The sequence below is a fragment of the Panthera uncia genome (genome assembly GCF_023721935.1).
Source record: "Panthera uncia isolate 11264 chromosome A1 unlocalized genomic scaffold, Puncia_PCG_1.0 HiC_scaffold_16, whole genome shotgun sequence".
In the NCBI taxonomy this organism is placed as follows: domain Eukaryota; kingdom Metazoa; phylum Chordata; class Mammalia; order Carnivora; family Felidae; genus Panthera; species Panthera uncia.
The window spans coordinates 67,112,286-67,135,483 of record NW_026057576.1 but is presented as its reverse complement, the minus strand read 5'-3'; the positions used below and the strand labels follow the sequence as shown (position 1 = coordinate 67,135,483).

Genomic DNA, 23,198 nt, shown 5'->3' with positions numbered 1-23,198 from the left:
CCCCCCCCCCCCCCCCCCCCCCCAGGCAGCCCTTTTGATCTCTCTTAGCTGATTATTGTTTCCACTTTGTTTATAAAGAACATTTAAAAATTGCTGTTACTTTTTTTTCCCTTCCAGTTTTGGGCATTATCTGTGGACTTTGGACTTGAAGTGAGGCTTTAGTTTTTGCCTCCTTCAGGCACCTGTGCACCTCTCTCCCCCCTCCCCAGTGTAGTTACATTGTAACTTTGCTTAGACTAGTGTGACTGGAACCCCATTCCCAGCCCAGCCATTAGGAAACCAGGATTCCTTTTCAAATCTTTTCTCAAAGTTTTTTTTTTTTTCTTTTTTTAAAATAATCGCTTTAGTTTGGGCTGCTGTAACAACGTACTGTACTGTACATAGACTGGGTGGCTTAAACAACAAACATTTATTTCTCACAGTTCTGGAGCCTTGGAAGTCCCAGGTCAAGGCTCTGGAAGATTCTGTGTCTGGTGAGGGCCCCTTCCTGGGTCATGGACGGTCTGTCTGGCTGTGTCCTCACGTGGCAGAGGGGGTGAGGGAGCTAGCTGTCTGGGCTCTTCTCTAAGGGCACTTGTCCCAATTCTGGGGGCTCTACCTTCATGATCTAATCACCCCAAAGACCCCCCCCCCCCCACCTCCTAGAACCATCCCTAGGGCACTGGGGCTCAACATATGCATTTTGGGAGGACACAGACATTGAGTCTGTAGCAGTATTTATAGCTTATTCAACCAGCACTCGCACAGTTGTTGAAATCTTCCCTGCGGAAGTTCAAGTAGAGCAGACGGACAGGCTATCCATGTCACCTTCCTGGAGAACTCTTCCTGAGAGCCTTCTGACCTCCCTGTAGACTGGTGGTCTTCCACACTTGGTCCTCTGCTGGTCTTCTCTCCCTTCATACGTGGGATTCCCCGCGCTGCTCCCGGCGGCCTGTTTTCTGTGTCTCCCGTCATTGTCTGTCCTGGTTCACGCTGTGGGTGGAACATATCTTGAGGGGCCTTTCTGTGACTATGGTACAAGGGAGATGGGTTTTTTGAGGTCCTGGGTATCTGAAAGTTTCTTTTTCTTTTCCTCTCCGTTTGTATTTTGGCATGGTCATAGGGTGGAAATTATTTTCCTCCAGGATCTTGAAAGCATTTCTCCACTGTGTTTTAGCTTTCATTGTTGCTGTCGAAGAACTCAGTGCCGCACCAGTACTGGATTCTGTGTAGGTGAGCTCTTCGGTTCTTCCTGAGCCTAATAGGATCTGAATTTTTTCTTGGTGATCTCAGTTTTCACAAATAACGTGCCTTCATGCAGGAAGCCCTTTAAATCCGGCAGCTCATATCTTTCTGTGTTCTCTTGTCCTTAAATTCTTATCTGGATGTTGGACCTCCTGGACTGGTAGTTTTACCCTTTTAAACCTATTTTCTATTTCTTTGTCTTTTTTACTTGGCTTTCTGGGAGGCTGTTTCAGCTTTTTCTTCTAGCTCTTTTAAATGAGTATTTCTGCTCTTGTTTTTTAAATTCTAAGAGCTCTTTTTGGTTCTCTGAATGTTCTTTTATTGTTTCAGTTGAAATATTTGCTCTTACCTCCTTGGGTATGTTAAGTGCAGTTACGTTGTCTCTGCTCAGAATAGATCTTCCTCCACAGCCCTTTCTCCCCTCTTGGTTGTGGTCTTTAGTTTTTTTGTTTTTTTTTTTAACCTTTTTTTAAAATTAATTTATTTTTTATGAGGGGTGGTATGGAGAGAGAATCCCAAGCAGGCTCTACACTGTCGGCATGGAGCCTCATACAGAGCCCAGAGTTATGAGCCCTGAGATTGTGACCTGAGCTGAAATCAAGAGTCAGATGCTTAACCGACTGAGCCACGCAGGTGCCCCTTTTGTGGTCTTTCTTTCCTTTTTTAGTGTTTGTTTTTGAGAGAGAGAGAGAGAGAGAACACACAAGCAGTGGAGGGGCAGACACAGAAGCCAAAGCTCCAGGCTCTGAGGTGTCAGCACAGAACCTGACGGGGGGCTCAAACTCATGAACTGCAAGATCACGGCCTGAGCTGAAGTCAGACACTTAACCAACTGAGCCACCCAGGTGCCTCTTGTGGTCTTTATTTCTAATGGTAGAGGTCACCCTCCAATGTATTTATGAGTGGGGGAACAATTGAGCTGGTTGGAAATCTGAGCCCTTGAATGGAACTTTTCCAACCTCAGTGATACCAGGTGGTTCTATTGACACGAGAGGTAAGGAATGGCTGATGTCAGTTTCTTTCAGCTTTTTATGCAGTTCACCTTCCGGGAGAAGCCTCTGACCTGCTCCTGTCTGCACCGTTTATTGCCCACACCTGATGCTCCCCTGGGCCGACCCCTTCTCCCTCCCGAGGCCTGATGCCCACGGAGCACTGGGCGGAGGGGAAGGACTGTGTGTGGGTGCAGGTAGCTTGGATCCCCCGTTTTTTAGCACAACGCCTCTGTCCTCAGCTGTGTCTGCTGCTGCTGGCTCCAGACACCCTCAGCTTACTTTCTGGGGACTGTGCTTTCCCTAGTTCCTTGATTGGGAAGGCGTGGCAGCTGCCTGGCTCCAAGCGAGGAAGGCCTTCTGGGTGTCTAACCACTTCGTTAATTGACTTTGATTCCTTGTTTTAGATGCTGCCGGTTCCTGAGTTGTGGGGATTCAGCCCTGCGAATGGGCTTGGTTCTCTGCTCTCTCCACCTCAAGTTTAGCATCTCCCCCTCCTTCTATCTTTCTTCCCACTTCTGGAATTTCATTGCTTTTGGTCTTCTTTCCCCTCCTCGTAGGCAAGAGTCTTAGCCTTTTAAGAAAACTCCTTTCATTATGGTTTTAGTGGGATTTCAGAATTGACCAGAGTAGACGCTCTCTACCTGGACGTCCCTCTCTCCAGTTGTTACAGATGAATGAATGAACAGGAAGAGTACAATGTGAATTCCACGGTCAGGACTTCGCAGCACCCTGGCGCCGGGAAGGACTCCCGAGGCCCTGTTCCCTTCAGGAGAGTGTGCCTTCTGTTCTCTCTCTGTAAGTCAGTGATGATGTAAATACATGCCTGTTTTTCCATATCCCCAACAGTGACCTCCACTTCCCTAACTCGGGCTGCCAACCTGCTTGTCTCCACTTTGTGCCCCATTTTCTAGTCTTAGGATCGTGTGGGCATAGAACCATTGCTGAGAGCGTTTTATTTGGTGGCTGTAGGTTTGGGGGGCCCAGCCCGTGGCCTGGAATTGAGTGCGTGCCACCTGGGGGAGGGGGCAGGTGGGGGCGGTGTCCGTTAAGGCCATGGGTTCTGTGGTGGTCGGCCAGGTCGTGGGGGGAGACGGGGCAGGTGTTGAATGGCCGCCGGGGTGTTGTGGCGACACATGGCAGAGCCCCACATTAGAGAATTGTGTGCTGGGGACTGAGGGCCATGGGGGGGGGGGTCCCCACTCGCTCCCTGCCCCTTGCAGCCTTGACGCCTGGCCCGACGCTGCTCCTTAAATACCCCGCGTTATGAACAGGGAAGGCAGCTCTTTGGGACGTTCCCCTGGAATGATTTCCTACTTAAGAACCAAGTACTTTCTTCGGGTAGGAATTTACAGTGATAAATCACTGAGGAAAAATGAAAAGTAACCCGGAACTTGGGGGCTTGGACGTTGGTTAGCAGTTATCTTGAGCAGTTTCTCGTAGGATAATTTTTGAAGTTATGTGTAGCGTGGTTATAGTTGTTAAATTGCCTCCTGAACTCCTGATGAACTGAGAGCCAGCCGAAGAAAGGTATTGTTTGAGTTTCCTTGTGTTTGATGCACTCTCATCATAGCAAACATTACTTGAGAGGTAATTCGAAAAGAAAAAAAGAGAAGAAAACGCGTCACGTACAGAGAGTTACTCACTTCCTCAGTGGCTCCTACCGGTAGGCGGCTTTTCTTTCTCCTCTTGCTCCTGTCCCTGAATAGTAAAGGTGCCTTTGGCTTTGCTGTATTGATCAGTTGAGAAAGTAAATATTTGTTGGTCTTCGTGGAAGGAAGCCTTGAAGGAGTAGGACGAACCTATCTGGCCTTCCTCTCAAGGGTAGGGCTCTGGTGGGCAGCTTAGGCCCTCGGGCAACCCTCAAGGCCCTTGCCCGGCATGGAAGGGCTCGGACACCGGTTTTACAGATGGGAAAACTGAGGTTCAGGAGGCTTAACCAGGGCCCCTCAGCTCGAAAACAGCCCTGTTGGGGGTAGAGTCCTAACTTTTGATGCCAGCATTGGTGGTGGTAGTGGTCTTCCTTACACCAGAAGTCCTGCCACCGAGCCTGTCAGGTCCTGCCCTGGAGGCCCCTGTTTCCCTAAGGGTCAAATTGTGTTTATGGCTTCTATGAAACCAGTCCAGGCCTGATAAGAGATGGTACCTTGGGCACTTTTATTCCCACTTTTTTTTTTTTCTTTTGGACTTTTAAAGATTTTGTCCATGCTCCAGTATTATTTTTAAGTGGCTTCCTAGCATTCTGGATTGTGGCTGTGGGGGGTGGTGACTTTTTTGTCTGACTTGGTGTCAGGAAGGGTAGTTGTGGTGTTTGGGTTCCTCTCATTTGTTAGTGAAGAATCTGAAGTCTTTCTAAAAGTAGACTTTGTGTCATTCTGAGGGCTTTTCTCCATCAGCGAGGTGCTTACGTGGCCTTGCCTCATTGTAGTTACCTAGGCTGCCTGTATTTGTCTCCCAAGTGTCGGGGGGAGGTGGAATGTGGCTGGAGGGCGACACACCTGACGGTGGTGGTGGTCTCAGCTCACACTCCCAAAGGGGCCTGGGGTCATTAGCACCAGCAGCCCAGGGTGTGACTGTAGATATTGGGGGCTGCAATTTCATTTCTGCTTAGGCATGAAGCAGGGTCATTTTTTTTTTTTTAAACCCTTATTTTAAATAGGGTTTTAAAAAAAACCCCTTATTTTTTAAACCCTTTATTTTCGAGAGAGAGCATGCAAGCAGGGAAGGGGCAGAGAGAGGGGGAGAGAGGATCCCAAGTAGCATCTATGCTGTCAGCACAGAGCCCAGATGCGGGGCTTGAACTCATGAACTGTGACATCATGACTTGAGCTGAAGTCAGACGCTCAAGTGACTGAGCCACCCAGGAGCCCCAGGCCATGTTTTTAAGTGATTACATAGTTTAAAACAGTTTTGAGTTGAAAAGCAGTTTTGCCAAGGATCCACCTGATCCCTCCCTTCAGCCCACCACCAACATAAACGTGTGTGTATGTTTATGTTAATGAATGTGTGGGCCGCTAACGTGTGTTAATTTCTTTTTTCTTTGTTGTAATCTATCAGTAAGTAGCCTTTAAAAAGCTTGTGCTGTAGCACTCCTGGTCAGAAGTTGTTTTTCCTCTTTGTAGTTGCAAAAAAACCCCACAATTTAGATTTTATTTCCAAAAGGAGCAAACTCTTTGACTCCTGAAAAAGAAGAGTGAAAGTTACTTTAAATGATAAAATATGTAAAGCCCTTTTAAGTGGCATAGGGGAAGGGAAGAGAGGGAGGCAAACTGTAAGAGACTCAAATACAGAAAACAACCAGAGGGTTGCTGGAGGGGGGGGGGGGGGTTTGGCTAAATGGATGATGGGTACTCAGGAGGGCACTTGTGATGAACACTGGGTGTTATATGTAAGTGATGAATCTCTAAATTCTACTCTTGAAACCATTATTACACTTCATGTTAACTAACTTGGATTTAAATTAAAAGATAACATAAAAAAATAAGATGGTGAAGTTCTCAGTATTTTTCTACAGGGTGTGTTGCACATATTATTTCTTCATGTTTTAGCCATAGAAGTCAAGGCTGGTGTTGAAACCCCATGGAAATGATTCTTCACTTTGTCCTCTGTGTCAGAGTAGCGATAATTGTGTTTGTTTCTGCTGAGCAGTCTGTGATCATAAAGCTCTTTGAAAACCAGTGGAAGGCCTTCACTTGGTGATCCACTGTAGTGTGAGAGCCCCACCGCTAACTCTGGCCACGTTTCCTGTGTGTAGTCTATTAAAAAGTAATGTGAAACGTGGGGTTGAAGATGGGTCCAGAAATAGGACCCCCCCCCCCCCGCCCCCTCTGGGAAAATACTCTCACTCTCTCCCCCATTGAATTATTATTATTATTAAAAATGTTTTAAAGGCTTTTATTTTTATTTATCTATTAAATTTTTTTTAATGTTTATTTTTGAGAGAGAGGGAGACACAGAATCCAAAGCAGGCTCAAGGCTCTGAGCTGTCCGCACAGAGCCTAACGCAGGGCTCAAACCTATAAACCGTGAGATCATGACCTGAGCCGAAGTCGAACTCTTAACCGACTGAGCCGCTCAGGCACCCTTAATTTTATTTATTTTGAGGGATATAGAGAGCAAGCAGGGGAAGGGCAGAGAGGGAGGGAGAGAGAGAATCCCAAGCAGGCTCTGCACTGTCAGTTCAGAGCCCAGTGCATGGCGCAAACCCACAAATCGCGAGATCATGACCTGAGTCGAAATCAGGAGTCAGACGCCCAACCGACTGAGCCGCCCAGGAGCCCTGGTCCCCCATTAAATTATTGTTAAAGCGAAAGCATATTTGGTCCCACTACTTGAATATAGCTGGGGTTTTTTTTGGTGCCTTTTTTTTTTTTTTTTTTTTTTGCTTATTTTCTTTTATCTGTGCATACATATATTTAAGACATTGCAGTTATACATACACAGGTGCACATTTTATATTTTCCATTCAGAAATGGATCATAGATATCGTCCCCCGTTTCCACGTGATTTGTTTTATCACCTTAACGGACTTACCCTTGCCTCCTCTGTGTAAGGCATGCCTCTTCTGTGGGACACAGAGCTCCAGCCAGAAAGCACAGTCCTGTTTGGCTCTGCTGGTTCGAGTAATCTTGCCACTTTTCTTTTACCTTTGGAAAAAGAAAAGCTTATTCATCATTCCTTCTCCTTTAACTGGATTATTGGAGAGCACTGTTATTGTTATTTAATGTTTTTGTGGTTAATTGCTTTGCTTACATTGATAAGCTGGACCACTGACGAGGTGGTATTGCAAATTCCTGCTGGGCTCCTTATCCCCTGCTGGAGGAGGAGGAGGACAGTGCATATGGACTGGAGCCCCCGCAAAGACTGTGTGTGTGTGCGCATGCCTACACTGGTGTGCACAGTAACTCGACCACAAAACCACTCTCCTTTCTGGGCGTCCTCTAGTCAGTGGGTCAGGCAAATTGTAGGGACCTGAGGGAGGTGAACGGCAGGAATTCTGCCTGGCTGAATTGTATTCTTCTTAGTTGTTCTTCAGATGAAGACTTTATATATGTGATAAGCTTTTCTAGTTTTAAGGTAGCTTTAATATCATGTATGTTTCTTTCCGGTCTTTTGCTTTAACGAAAGGTAATAGGTGATATGGAAACTGGCAGGACCATGGGAGGTACAAACATGGTGACTTAAGATCACTGCTCTGAACAAACATTCACCCCGAATAGGACCAATCTACTTTTTAGCAGTTTCATAGCATATGATTCATGCTGGGTATTCGTGTTTCCTTCCTGTACATGGTGCACACATGAGCGAGGGGCTGCTGGCAGCAGTGGTCTCAGTGTTGAAGTCCGGATGCCTGGCCGCATGGAGTGGCCACGGGGCGGGGGCCACCACAGTCTGTCAGTGCAAAGAGGGGATCACGCCATGTCACTTGCCCTTGTCCTGCCATGCCAGCTGGTTTCAGGTCAGTTTAGATCTTCCCTCTAAAGGAGTTAGGAAAAACGGTTGCGTTTCAGAGACTTGGGGGTTTTGGAACTTGGGATAAGAGACATGAACCTGTACTAGTACCCTTCTATGATACGTATGTTTTTAACGAATAGAAAAATTTGAGAAATACAAGGGAAACGATAAGAGAATTTAGCATTACCGAATTCTGCCGGAACTCGTTTGCCTTTTCTCTTTATTCAAATTTAGAAATTTTTATTTATTGTATGATTGATTGTCTTTATTTGTTTAGCTCTTATGAGCGTGGACATGAAAATGGGTATTGGTGGATAGACATGCAATTAAAGAAGAGGAGGAAGTAGGGACGCCTGGGTGGCTCTGTCGGTTGAGTGTCCGACTTTGGCTCAGGTCATAATCTCACAGTTTGTGAGTTCGAGCCCCGTGGCAGGTTCTGTGCTCACAGCTCGGAGCCAGGAGCCTGTTTCAGATTCTCTGTCTCCCTCTGACCCTCCCCCACTTGTGCTCTTCCTCTCTCTATCAAAAATAAAAATAAAAACATTTAAAAAGAAGAGGAAGTGCTGTCAGATACTGTGTGGTAAAAGTTTTTGCTATTTTAAGATGAAACACTGAAAGTGTAGACTGGCTGGCCATTTGCCTTGTAGCATTTAAAATTTTTTTAAAGTTTTTAAAAAATTTTTTTTAATGTTTATTTTTCAGAGAGAGAAGGAGAACGTGAGTGAGAGAGGGGCAGAGAGACAGGAAGTCAGAGGATCTGAAGTGGGCTCTGCACTGATAGCATAGAGCCCAATGTGGGGCTTGAGCCCAGGAACTGTGATATCATGACCTGAACCAAAGTCAGATGTTTAACCGATTGAGCCACCCAGATGCTCCAAGTTTATTTATTTTGAGAGACAGAGAGAGAGAGGGGGAGAGAATCCCAAGCAGGCCCCACTGTGTCAGCACAGAGCCCGATGCAGGGCTCGAACCCAAGAACCACGAGATCACGACCTGAGCTGAGATCAAGAGTTGGATGCTTAACTGACTGAGCCACCCAGGCGCCCCATGCGTTGTAGTATTTTATAAAACAGAAAAATTTGGTAAGGGATATATTAATATTTTGATTGTAATTTATTGCCATAATCACCACGGTTACAGTTTGATGCAAACAGAAGCAAAATTTTTCATGTGTCAGAAATAAAGTTTAAAATACAGATCTTCACCAAATGCATTTCTGATTTCATTTGTAAGTTTGCTGGTTAGAACGCCTACGTGTTTTCTAATAGAAATGAGTTATAAATGGTGGGTAAATTGTGAGGCTAGGCTAGATAAGCCTAACTGAGCTATAATTTAAGGGTCAAAGTCCTGGTTCTGAAGGCAGGAAGCCAGTTGGTAGAAGACAGCTGGAGGAGAGGGAAGCCTTTTCCTTTCTTTTCTTGGCGTAGGACTGGCCCTGTGCAGGCCAGGGTGGCCTCTTGCAGGGTGCTGGCTCTGTTACTCCCAGGCCCTTTGTCCTCCATCTGTTAACGCCTCCTTGGTACTATGGCTCTGGTATGGGACCTCTTTACTGCACCCCCTGCAATAGGTTTCAGTAGTTTCCAATTAAAGATCCGATTCCTTGTTTTAAAACTGATTTTAGCTGGCTGTTTTAAAACTGATTTTAGGTTTTACTCTGTTAGCCAGAACTAATTTTATACTAGTTGCTACAAGCAGTAGTCCTTGATTGTAGGGAGAAAGTGTGTTACTCTAAGTAGGTACCTAAAATGCAGAGTGTCAGGCAGTGAAAGGTCGATGGCATCTGTAGGCGAAGACGTATGTGCTTGAGGAAGATGGGTCTGCCATGTCATGCGCCGTGCTGGCACTGGAATTGGGAAGGTAAATCATAAGCCCTGTCTTCAGGGAGCTTACATTCTAATAGCAGGGGACATGTATGTACACATGCTTGTCAGTGGGCTCAAGGCAGCTGTAGAAGTGTCAGGCACGGAAACAGCACAAAGGAGGGAGTAATGAAAAACCAGAAGGTGGCAGCTTGAAAATCGATCAAGGAAATGGTGCCCGAGCTCTGTTTGAGACCTGTGAGTCGTTGTGCTCTGAGCTCTGCTGTCCCGGCATCATAGCATTGCCACCCGAGGCCCCAGGGTGGAGGAATGGGTGTTAATCCGCTGTCAGTGGGCAGAGTTCACGAGCTGATTGCCCTGAAGTCAGGAGCAGCTTGCAGTTTTCCGAGGTGGCAGGAGTTTCTTTTGAAAAAGTTGTAATAGATTAAATCCTAGGCCAGAGCTCCAAGTACCTAGCATTTGTTTAATTTTTGACTCTGAATCTCTTTCATGGGTGGTTTAATGGATGTGGCTCCTGGGGTGGATCAGAAAGCAGCTTTCCAATGAGCTGGAGAGCAGAATTCAACAAGCACGTTCACACATTTTAGTCTTTAGTTACACCTGGAAAAATCGGTGTAGAAGCCTCTAGATCAACTAAATAAAGAGCTTTCGTTTTAATCCCCATCGATGATGCTGATTTTCCTGCGGGGCTCCTTACTCCACCTGGTTCAACCTGAGAGGGAATTGGGAAGAATGAAAGCAGTGTTGGGGTGGGTTGTTTGCGGTGATTGCATTGTTAAAATCCTTTTCTTTAATAAGTGTAAAACTTAAGCATGGTAAGATGCCAGTTCCCATGAGAAAAGGATTTTGGAGTTTTATCTAGTTGGTTTACTTAAATCTCTAAGGCTTGATGGTTTAGGTAACTTGGGGGTCTGGAGATGACAATTTATGAAAGTTGCTGGGTTAAATCAGAACTGCTCAGTTTTTTTACTCTATTAGCCAGAACTAATTTTAATAGTTAAAGTGAAATGGCTCATTTTGCAGTTCTGTTCTGTAAAGAGCGGTGGGCAATACGTGTTTTGGGAAAGTGTGGACTCTGGGGGGGAGTGACTGGAACAACAAAGAGACTCATGTTCACAACAAAATTGAGCAGAGGATACAGAGATTTTCCCTTTTGTCTGCTCCCCTCCCCACCGCTGTCACTATCCTGCACCAGATTATATTGGTTGTGATTGATGAGCCTACACTGGGACATCATTATCATCCAAAGTCCTTAGTTGATGTTAGGGCTCGAATAACCGTTGCACATCCTATAGGTTTTAACAAAATGTAATGACATGCATCCGCATTTAGAGTAGAAAGAATAGTTTCACTGCCCTGAAAGCCTCTGTATTTTAAAAACATGTCTTTTTTGGTTCACTGGAATATTTTTTTATCTGTACCCCATTGTCTTCTCATTGGCTTTTTTATTTTCCAACTTGACCAAGTAGTTTCTCTCAGTGTGGGGGAGCCTGGGTTCCTTGGTCTCTGTCATCGTGAAAGCTGCGTGCATTTGGAGTTGTTAAGATGCATGCATCCAAAATTATGTCTTGAGAAGTTAGTGGCTCTTGGCAGCCATCCAGGAACCCAACCCCGGGGAGATTCTAATCGGGGGGGGGGGGGGGCATTCTGCACACTTCCTTTTTGGTTCTCTGCTCCTTCAATTATCTCGTGACTGTTAACAGACATGTTAAGTTAAAGGACACTGAACATGGAGGTATGTATGTCGTACCTTCTCTAAGTAGATCTCCCTTTTTGTTTTGACTCCCTGAAATTTCCCTCATCCCCTCCTTTCCCAGCAGGGTGGGGTGGAAGGACATCTTGACCCAGGGATGGAATTAGGTGCTTTGCAGGTGATTTGCTTCTGAGCCTGTCCTGCCTCCACCTGTGGCCTCATGCCTTCATGTCCTGAGGCTCCATGAAGCTGCCCTCACACTGACCTGTCCTCAGCGTCTCTCATGCTTCTGACCTCGGTTTGGTAGTTAGGGTTTAAACCCCTTCCTATAACTCAGTTTCTGTGGAAGGCTGTTGGGATTGGTACGGAGGGAGAAAAGCCACGGGGTCCCCCCCTTCTCCCCCCCCAAACTAATGTAGATTCCTTTTAAAAAAATTGAGCTATTACAAAATTTAATTTATTTAAAATATTACAGAAGGAATACATAATTAACTGTAAAAAAAATCAAACAATGCAGAATTGTATGGTTTTTATTCCCCGGGGGTAGCTAATGTTGAGGGTTAGGATTCTGTGGTTGCGTTAATTACAAAGGCGGGGCGGGGTGTTCACTCTTCTCCATTCAGAACTGAAGGGGAAGGCTGGGAGTGCCATTTGATGTTTTTTCTTCCCAATCTCAGCAGCTCCATCAGAAATGTCACCAACCGCTAACTAAGACTTCTTAAGCAATCCAGTTTCTGCCAGCACTTAAGTGCTTTTCATAGTCTTGATGAGACGGGAAACTCCTTCCTCAACAGATTTACTGGATGTCTGCGATGTTGAAGCCCCATGCTGGAGGCTGGGGAAGTGGATGAGCTATGCCTGCTCTTAATGTGCTCGCAGCCCATTGTCCTGCAGACATTCTGACATGCCCAGCAAACGCTGGGAGTGCGAGGTGATACTAGTCAAAGTGGGTGAAAGGAAGGAAGCCTTCCTGGAGGAGGTGGCATTTGAGCATGTATCTGAGTAGTTTTTTAAAGTGCTAGTGGGTGAAGGGCATTCCAAGCAGATGGGGTCTTTTCATAGAATTGGCTGTAGTCTGGGGTAACTGGTGTAGATGAGTTAGATTAATGTTTTTTTCTTCTTCCTACCTAAGAAAATGGGAAAGAAAAGGCATTGGAAAGATTTCAGTTTGGAGTAGGGTAAGAGTGCTAAAAAAGGTGACATCTGGGGGTTTCGAGTCAGTTGGTGTCTCCTTAATGGATTGGATAATCCAGATTATCCAAAACTGGCCTAAAGTGGCTTAGGTGGCTTCCTAGTTTGTTTCTGATTTGCTTGGAGGACAGATAACAAGTCGAGATTGGAAAACCTAGGTAGGTCTTGATTTCTACAGGCTGGTCCCAGTATATTACATACATACACGTTTTTGGAAGTTGAACTTAGTCTTTTTTCCTGATTCGGAAGTGTTTTGTTTTGTTTTGTTTTAAATTGGGCTAAAAACACATTGAGGACAGAAGGCTGTATATTTTGCATGCTTACAGTTGGGCCTCTGGAACTAAGCAAAAATACCATGCAAATGAGCATTTTTACCTTTTAAAAAAAATGTTTATTTATTTATTTGGAGAGAGAGGAGACGCAGGATCCGAAGCGGGCTCCGCACTGTCATCGCAAAGCCTGACGTGGGGTCTGATCCCATGAACCGTGAGATGATGGCCTAAGCTGAAACCAAGAGTTGGACACTTGGCCACCTGAGCCACCCAGGCGCCCCCAGTGTTTTTACTTCTGAGCCCAGACCTTTGGGTTGCGTTCACCTGGAAGAAGGCTGGCTGTGTCCCTGAGCTTTCTCAGGAGGCTGGCGTGTGAGGACGCTCAGGTGGATTTCAGCAGCAGTTACGGGTGGCTTGTCTTTTGAGGAGACACAACTATGGGACGGAGGCAGCTCCTATTAAAAAAAAAAAAAAGAAGAAGAAACAAGGAAACTTTCGCCTTCTCTGAAGAGTCTCTTCAGTTGGCAATGACTGTCAGCGTTAGCGATGTGTCATGACTTGGGATGAGAACCGCTTTGAGGTTAGCTGCTGAGGGGGGACCTGCTGCTGTGAGATTCCTGTAGAAAAGTCCAGATCATTAAGTTGAAGAGTTGTAAGAGGTGACTGCCTGCTCTGTGAGGTTACACCAGGCTTCGTGGGGAACAGTGGGTGGCATCAGGCTGATACAGGAAGTTGATCATCTTAGTTTGTGATTAGCTGAAGATATTTCACGTGGTTGGGGTGAAAATCTCCCTTTACCCGAAACCTTTGTGTGTCGCATTGTGGTCATCTACACGGTGTCAGGGCGGGGTTGCCAGTGGAGTTGTGTTAGCAACAGTCCAGTTGCAGAGGCCTCTGAATCGTGACCATTGTGGTCCTAGCCCTGGCTAACAATGGGGGCTTCTCTACTTATCGTTACTTGGGGCTTACCCGAGAGATCCAGATGCGGATTGAAGGCCATACAGTGGACTGAATAGTTTTATTAAGGGGATTAAGCAGTTTATTCATTTTTCTTAGAGAAAGATGTGGCATGCGGGGGCATGGTGGCATGTGTATGTGGCTACTGTGTGTGATTTGAGAGTAAGCCCTTGGGACAGGTCAGCTCCTTGACACCTGCATGATTTATCTTCCCATCTCTAGCCATTAGTGAAGTTCACTGAGTGCCCGTCATCTGCGTTTCAACTACTGCATGTAATTTTAGCAGTTGCGACTCAGAAGAAAAACTCGAGTAGGGCTTCAGGTCAGACTGTAATGGGAACACAGGAGCATTTGTTATATACTGGTTTAAAAAAAATTTTTTTTCATCTGTTATTCTCAGGAAAACTATATTTATGCATTTGTCGTTCCTTTTACAGATGAGTAAACTTAGGCCTGCAGAAATGAGTAGCTAGCAAGAAGCGGAGATGGCTTTGAACCCACGTGCATCTGGCCGTGGGCGCCATATTCTTTTCTTTACACTATGACAAGTTCTCTAGTGGATTGGCCTACTGATCTGGAGAGTTAGGGTTTTCAGTTGAGTTCTCAAGGGAGAAGGGAGGAATTGGTGACCAGGCTCCATTAATGGCATCACCTACTCTGAGGGCTTAGCAGCGGACCGTTGTTCTGTATGACGAATAATTACAGTTTGGGATGGGTTTATTGGAATATTTGGATAGGTGATGGAGGCTGTGATATTGAGATTTAGAAAAGGTTACTTGTACATGTTACGCATTTTTTCAGTTTGTTCAATTGGTCAGAAAGAGTTGGTAATAAGGCCAAGGTTTCTGGGTTGATTGCTGAGTGTATCTGGGACCCTTGCAGAGAAAACGGTGATTCACAATTACGATTTCATCTCCTCCTTTTACCTCCCCACCCCTGTGGCAGACCTATGCAGGAATCAGTGAAGAGGGGTCTCAGTACCAATACTGGAAAACAACACATAGCCAGTGCTCTATTGATGTAAAAAAAAAAAAAATCTGTATCTTTTAAATTTTTTCGATTAAAAAGTGCGTTAAAAAGGGGAGCTGAGACACATGAAGAGTTATTCATGTGTTATGTCAGTTTTGAGTTGAGAAAATCCATCTTGTTGCTTATTTGGGCCTGCTGCTTTGTTCTGGACACATTGTAGAAAGTGAAAAATGGGAATTTGACTTTCCATGATGGCGTGTGTGCTGCCTGCATTTGTGGGATCAGAGATGGGAAGCCCTGTTGTGGGTGCTCATGAGGAAGGTGAGCAAGCAGCCTGCTTACCTTTGGGTTGGTTGAAAGGAGGCCGAGGAGGAGGACGGCAGGCAGCGGGGTGGTGGGTGAGGCCTTCACTGCCCGTGAGCAGTGGTGTTGGCCAGTGGATGGAAGAAAGCCTCTGTTCACCATACTCTTGGCAAACTTAGTCACTTTATAGCAATATCACCCATAGTTTAAGCTTTTTGACAGGTCTGATAATTTTCATCATTCAAAAAAGGAAAGCAAAACCAAAAATACAAAAAAGTCTTTTATAAAATGAATTACTCCAGGGGCGCCTAGGTGGCTCAGTTGGTTAGGCGTCTGACTCTCGGTTTCGGCTCAGGTGATGATCGCAGGGTTCGTGAGTTAGAGTCCCACATCGGGCTTCGCGCTGACAATGCAGAGCCTACTTGGGATTCTCTCTCTCCCCCCCTCTCTCTTTGCCCCTTCCCCGTGCTCGCTCTCTCTCTTGTGTGCATGCTCTCTTTCAAAATAGTAAAAACAAAGTTAAAAAATGAATTACTCCACCATTTGGTTTTTGTAACATTGAGTGGAAAGAAGAGAAGTAGGCCTTTGATAGTGAAGGGTCTCAGATGAGCCATCTGAGATCTGGGACATCTCTGGTGGGAGAACCCAGCGTCACTGGGCAAGGTGATCCGTGCCCTGTGCAGGCCTGCCCTTTATCAGGGGTTCATTGGGAAAGGGGCGTCATACTCCACCTGGGCCCTGCAGCCTCTGAAGCCTTTGCTGCCACTGTTACCTTGCTCTCTGCCTGCAAGTGAGGAGCCACTGTCCTTTTAACTGATCGATTTTGTATATTGAAACTATTTCTCTCATTCTTCAGTGGAACCTAGAATGACAAAGATTTTGAGGGGGGTATTGAATCACACCCATTTCTTAAGAAATTCCTGTGATTTTTCCCAGTTTCTTTCAACTTTCATGTTTCCTTTTTTAGCTTCAGAAGAAACATTGTAATGGGCTTAAAGTAAATGCAAATATAGCAGAAATTAAGTTTTCTTCTTTCAGATGATTTATCTTTTTTAGCCTTTTGCTTTTGTTTATTGGTTCTTTTGGAGAGAATTGTTTAAGAGGAATGGAGTAATTACAGTGTTTGGTGTAATACAGTTCAGGATGTGTAATGTATTATAGGAGCACATTTGCTGCTTTTAGCTTCTTGATTATTGTCCACATTGATTTAGGGTAATGGATTAGAGATGCCCAAAAACTGACCTCTCCCAACCAGAATGGTTTGAGCCAAGCATTCTGGACCATAAACTTAAAATCACCCTAAAGTCAAGTCTGGACTTTCAAAATAAAAAAAAAAAATCTTTTAGGTTATGTATGTATTTGTATTCATTAGAAATGGAAATGTTACAGCTCTGCTTTTTTCTTAGTATAAATTTGTAAAATAAGCTTACTTGTTTTAAGACTTGGGACAATGCAGAAAAACATCAATAAAAAAGCCCATAAACATCCATTGTTAACATTTTAATGTACGTTCTTCTGAAGTCCTTTCTGTGAATCACCCACCCGTCCTGCCACATACAACAAAACCAGAACCATTCTGTATGTACTGTTCTGTAATGTTCTGTTTTTCATATTAAACCGTGGAATGTTTCTGCAGGTGAGCAAACCATTATTTTGAGTGGCTGCTCGGTATTTCATTGTAAGGCTGCAGAATAATTCCTGAAATTAATCCTACGTTGATAACTGCTCAGGTAGTTTGCAACTTAAAAAAAAAAAGGGAAATGCCAATGATTATATGAATCTTTCCACTTACCTAGTTATTTCCTTAAGATATATTGGTAGAAGGACTTTCATTTCTTTTTTTTTTAAATATTTTTAAATGTTTTTATTTAGTTTTGAGAGAGAGAGAGACAGATACCATGTGAGTAGGGGAGGGGCAGAGAGAGAGAGAGAGAGAGAGAGAGAGAGAGACAGAGACAGAGAATCCAAAGCAGGTTCCAGGCTCTGAGCTGTTAGCACAGAGCCCGACGTGGGGCTCGAACCCACAAACTGTGAGATCATGACCTGTGCCGAGGTCAGATGCTTAACAGGCGCCCTGTATTTACTTCTGTTTTTAGGTATGGTTCACGTATGTTGTTGCTTCCCTAGCTAGCACCTTCTCTGATCACGTGTATCTTCTTAGTTCTTCTTTTTAGGTGATTTTTGTTCTCTTTTTCATTGTTTGCCAGCAGTATTTTACTTTTTCTGCTTTTAACATGGATGTTTATTAGGATAATGGCTTTTATTACCTTCAACTGTGGTGACTAGATTTTTTGGGGGGGGGGGGACTAAAAAAAATCTTTAAAGGAGTGTTCTGATTTTCTTTAGTTTTTTTTTTTAATTTTTAATGTTTATTTATTTTTGAGAGAGACAGAGAGCACGAGTGGGGGAGGGGCAGAGAGAGAGGGAGACACAGAATCTGAAACAGGCTCCAGGCTCTGAGCTGTCAGCACAGAGCCCGACATGGGGCTCGAACCCACGGACCTGAGCTGAAGTCGGACACTTAACTGACTGAGCCACCCAGGCGACCCCCCCTTTTTTTTTAAATTTAATTTTACTTAATTTGCAATTCCAGTTAACATACAGTGTCAGTTTCAGGTGTACAGTATAGTAATTCAGCACTTCCATACATCAGCCCCGTCTAGTTTCTTTGAGTCAAGAGAAGTCTTTGAAATGATTCCCCTGCCCGCAGCCTTGGCCCCTGCCATTCCTAGAAAAGAATTTCATGTTCAGAGAAGCCGCTGCTTGCCTGGGGCCCCGCAAGTTGTGGATTGGGTCCCTCCTCTTCCCGCAGCTTGGCTCAGGTGTCCCTCTCTCTACTTGGCAGGCAGTCTTCAGCGTGATGGCTCTTTCCTCCTTCTGTTGGAGGCGGACTTCTCGTGGCATCCTTCATTACCTTCAGTGTGGATCGGAGGAGAGCGGCATAGATGGGCCTTTCGTGGGCTTTGTTTCTCTGGGAGTCTTGTTGCAGTGAGGGTGTGAAGCTTGGGTTCCGTCAGTGTAATCGACCGTGAATTGACGCCCAGATATTCACACTTGGCCAGTCTGCCTGCTGAGCTGTTCTCCTTGGGCATAGGGCCAAGGAGGACCCCGGAGGAAAATGAAGCTTTTGTGCAGCACGTGGTTTGTGTGGCCTAGACAGGTGCGCGGGTGACTGGGTCTCCCAGGTATCCAGCAGGAGATGGCTCACTGCTCTGGTGATGTCCTTTAAAGATGTGCCTGTTGGTTTAAAGCTTCCTTCCATAGTGTTTATTGATGACTTATTCTTTTCCGCTGGCAGGAGATGACAGTATGTCACTGTGGTCTGTAGGGATGGCAGGAGCCCGCCCGACCCAGCTCCGTCCCTGCAACGGGAGCACAACAACTTCCTTATGGAAGGGACCTCGCAGAGGTTACCTCCCTGACTGCGGTCAGAGAATTGAAGAAATACTGAAAAGAAGATAATTTTAAGGAGAAACTTATCATTGGTGCAAGTCTGGAATCTTTCTGTGTCAGAAGCGCAGAAACACTTTTGTATTTCATTTTTTTAAGTTTATTCGTTTTTTGAGAGAGACAGAGCATGAGTGGGGGAGGGGCTGAGAGAGAGGGAGACACAGAATCTGAAGCAGGCTCCAGGCTGCGAGCTGTCAGCACAGAGCCCGACGCGGAGCTCGAACCCACTAACCCCGAAATCATGACCTGAGCTGAAGTCGGACACTTAAACTGCCAAGCCACCCAGGCGTCTCAGGGCATCCTCTTCATTATTTCAGCATAGTATTTTCAGACTTCACCCTTGGAGGTGGGGGATGGCTGGCATTTTCTGTCAGTTGGGAGGTCTGTAAGTCAGGGGTGTCCTTGGACGTGACCTTGGGAATGGAGGGGTGGCTCCTCTCTGCCTTTTCCCTCTTTCCACTGTGAGCAAAGCCACTTCTTTGGCCCCCCTTCTCCCGGGCTGCTGCGTCTAATCTGCTGTGGGTTAGGGACCTTTCTCAGAGTGTGTGTTGTGGACCAGAACGTTCTGAGAGAGGGACTGAGGTCCCCTCCTGGGCAGAGCGGTGCAGGTGAATTCAGGGCTTAGCATTCGTGACCACTATTTCTGTGCTCGGAGCCTTTTTGCGCTTGGAAGCGGAAGGCATTGTGCTTCCTCAGGGTTGAGGTTTCTAAAACCTGACCTCTGAATCAAAGTGGAGTTGCTCTACGGGAACAATTGGGAACAAGCATCAAGCATCGTGCGAGCGTCCCTTAAATCTATGCCCCCTTCATGCCGCAGTCCAGCCCAGGGTGGGGGTGGGGGACTTTGTTGCATTATTCATTTGATTTGCTTTTCAAGTGTTTAGTTCTCTTTTTTGGGAATGCAGCATCTCTGTAGTATCCTTGGGTAGGGATGGATTTCGCTGAAGTGGTGAACTTGTGGAGGGTGGTGTGACTGGCCATTTCTTCTCACTCAGCCAGGGAGCAGAGCCCGGGCCCATCTTTTCTCTCCTCTTACCCTGGTGGCCTTCTGGTGAGGCGACTTTTCCCTCACGCCCCGAGTATTTCCCCTCCTTGAAAAGGGGGTTTGATACACAAAGGTGCCGTGGAAATTAGGAGCCAGGAAACCTGAGTATTTACTTATTGTTAAAATTTGTTTTTTAATGTTTATTTTTGAGAGAGAGAGTGAGCGAGTGAGCATGAGTGGGGGAGGGGCAGAGAGAGGGAGAGAGAGAGAGTCCCAAGCAGGCTCTGCACCGTCAACGCAGAGCCTGATGCTGGGTTTGAACTCACAAACCGTGAGATCATGACCTGAACCGAAGCCAAGAGTCGGACGCTTAACCGACTGAGCCACCCAGGTGCCCCTCAGCTATGTGAGATTTAATGTGTCCGTTTCTTAATCTGAAGTGAACTATTTTTTGTACTCTTGTCTGGAGTCTAAGATGCCGTCTGTATGAGGGGTGTGTGGGATTACTGTGTTATAGTTGAATTGAGCCCAGAATCTATGAGGTGGGCTCGATTTTAGTCACGGTCAATAAAATGCAGGGTGGAGGTTGGAGGAAGTTGGAACCAGCCTCCTTATTTAGTAGAGATTGTTTCTGAGACTATGCAAAGGGTAAGTGTGTTGTTTTTTGTCAGACTTGCTGCCCTTACCTCCTCGACCCCGAGGGTTGGCTGGGAGCGGTCCTTATTCAGCAGCATCGATGTAGGTTTTCATACCTTCCAGAGGGTTGCCTGTTGTAGTCCCTGTTTATACTATTTGAGAATGGCTGACATACCTGCCTCCGCTGGGGTTGGCGGAACGTGGTGCCGGAAAATATTAAATCATGAGAGTTGATCACCTTGTCCAGAAAATAAGGCAGTTTTGTGAACCACCTGAGTCTTCCAGGTGCGATAAGTGGCCTATGATTAGAGGAAATGAACTCATTGAATCTTTATCCCCTCAAAAGATACGGAAACCACAACACAAAGGTTAGGTGAGTCGCCCAAGATCATTAGGCAAATGTGTGGTAGAGGCGGGCAGGCTTTGAACGAGTTTGTCTCAAAAGCCTACACCCTTAACCACTCACTTCACGTTTCTACCACGAGGAAGTATGTGGTATTTCTCTGTTCAACAACAGGTCGTGGTATGAGATGGTAGGAAGTACATGAGTTCTAGGCCGTGTGGGATACAGTGAGCAAAAACATTTTTCCTCACTGCTGCACTACTTTTGCTACTGTACTGGTTGAGAAAATAAACTCTTGCATTTCCAAGGCAAGGTTAATGTAGTTCTTCCTTAATAATTACGGTCTTTTGAAGCATCCCCTTCTTGGGGACTGTTCACTAGGCAGATAAAATGGCGCAGAGCGCAAGTGAGCCCACAACTTACTTTATCACTTTGCTTGCCGTGTTTAATCCTCTTGGGACAGTATCTGGTGTGTTTATTAAATTGGCTGCTTCTGAGCCAAAAATAAATCTTTCCTGAAGGACGTTAAGATTTTATTTTAGATTCGATTGTAAGTTCCCTGAGCCGCCATCTTTTCGGAATCTGATCCTAAAGATCATGCTCTTCTCCTCTTAACGATCCCGGAAGTTTTCGTGGTAATGCCATAATGAAGACATAAGACAGCCTCTTCTTCTTTTTTTTTTTTTTTTTAACTTCTTTTTTATTTTTTTAATGTTTAGAGTGCGCACATGTGCGAGCAGGGGAGGGACAGAGACGGGGTTAGAGGATCTGAAGTGGGCTGTGCGCTGACAGCAGAGAGCCCAGTGTGGGGCTCGAACTCACGAACCCGTGAGATCACGACCAAAGTCAGACACTTAACCGCCTGAGCCACCCGGGCGCCAAAACCTCTTCTTCTTCTTAAGCTTGGAACAGAGACCGACACTGCTCTTCATAGAGTTGATCAGGATACGTCTTGCTGTTGAGCAGCTTGAAGCTTCATGGATACCCTTGCTTTGTGGCCTGCTGTGGCCCTTGTGTTTGGGGGCAGGTTGGGTGGAAGAGTAGGCAGCAGTGTGAAGTTTTGGGGGATCTGTGGAAGCTATGGAAAACCCCAAAGCTTGTTTGTTTTGTTTTCCAAAAAACCATTCATTTATGGACATCGCCGCACTCCCCTCATGCCAGGTATTGTGCTAGCTGATGAGAGAAGACGAACCGTGGGAAGTCCTTGCCCTCGTAGGCCTCACAGTCCTTTGGGGGACACACGTGAATACAGGTACGCGGTGTGCGATGTGCCTGCGGGATGGGGTGTGTTGTATTTGATCACAAAATGTACTCCCTCGGGTGTACAGTTCAGTGATTTTTTTAGGAACTTTCCCGAGCGGTGCAGCCCTCCCAGTAAGTCAGTAGAGAACATTGTCGTCTCCCCAATATGACCCCTTGTGCTTGATTTACAGTTGACCTCTGTTCCCAGCAGCCCCTACTCTCCTTCGTCTCCATCGCTTTGACTTTTCCGGACACTTCATAGAAGAGAATGCGTGCAGTCTGTGGTTTCTTGTGACTGTCTCCTTTCACTTAGCATGTTTTCGAGGTTCGTGATGTGGCATGTGTTGTCAGTAGCTTGGTCCCTTTTATTGCCGCATAGTGTCCCATTGTACGGATGTGCCTCATTTTGTCTGTCCCTTCACCAGCTGAGGAACATCTAAGCTGTTTCCACTGTTCCAGTGAACATTCGAGTGTGTGTCTTTGTGTGGACCCTTAGGATTTCCACTTCTCTTGGGAGTGGGATTGCTGGGTCGTATGGTGGTCTTGTGTTTAATTTATTGAGAACCTGCCAAACTGCTTTCTGAAGTGGCCATACCATTTTATATCCAACTGGCAATTTAGGGAGGGGCGACCTATTTCCAATAGATTTAATAGACTTACCAGTACATCCAATATAATAATATTGATATTGTTCCATTAACATGGCAAAATGGAGAAAAGCAACAAAAAAATTGTTACATTATTTACCCTTTTAGAGGCATTTTATGGTTGTAGCCCTCTGTACCCACTGAAGAGGTGTGTGCTTCAGGGCAGTGTGATTGGAGTGAACAGAATGGAAATTCAGGGGCATCTGGGTGGCTCAGTCGGTTAAGCATCCGACTCTTGATTTCAGCTCAGGTCATGATCTCATGGTTCGTGGGTTTGAGCCCCGCGTCGTGCTCCGCGCTGACAATGCTGAGCCAGCTTGAGATATTCCCCCTCTCTCTCTGTCTCTCTCTCCCCCCCCTCTCTCCCTCTCTCCCTGCCCCTCCCCGACTCATGCTTGCTTTCAAAATAAATAAACAAACAAACAAAAAAATAATAGAAATTGAGACCAGTGTGCCAGGTGGACTGCAGGCTGAGTTAATATAAACATCTTGTCCTTTCTGTTTCGTTTGGTGGGCGTGAGGATCTGTGGAGCAACTCTTTCTGTAAGTTTTAGTTATTACAGCTTTCCTTTCAGTCAGCACCCAGCCCTGGACTCCTGCGTCTCCTCATTTAATGTTTCTTCTGATATCGTCCCGGAGTCGTGACAGCCGTTGGTAGGACAGAACAAAGTAATACCTTTGCTGTGGTTTCCTCAGTGCTCATGAGTTTTTTTTTTTTTTTTACCTCACCTCGGGTCTGGTGAAGGAGCGAGAAGGGAGGGAGGGCAGGGGCTGTGTGGGAGGGAAGAAAGGTCCACGGAGGGGACAGAGGATGACACAGCGCAGAAAGTGAATAGGATAGGCAACATCTCTGCTCTGGAGCCCAAGGCCAACTTAAGGTGCAGGTAACTGGATAAAGGATGAGAAATATCACCTGGGCCAGACACTGTGCTTTAGGGTCTAACACTTCTTTGTTTACTAAAACCTGAAGTCTGGTGTGGTCCTCCGGAAGGAGATTCTGGAAGTGATGAGGATTTGCTGCAT

The 23,198-nt window shown here is 45.8% G+C and overlaps 1 protein-coding gene and 1 long non-coding RNA gene across 2 annotated transcripts in view; both read left to right on the top strand.

Moving 5' to 3' along the window:
• The window catches only part of STK24 (serine/threonine kinase 24), a 125,502-nt gene that overhangs the window by 7,750 nt on the left and 94,554 nt on the right, over positions 1–23,198 (top strand). The window lies entirely within an intron of this gene.
• Positions 4,896–23,060, top strand: LOC125934169 (uncharacterized). Its single transcript, XR_007461254.1, has 2 exons — positions 4,896–21,538; positions 21,720–23,060. It is a non-coding gene; the product is annotated as an uncharacterized LOC125934169 (long non-coding RNA).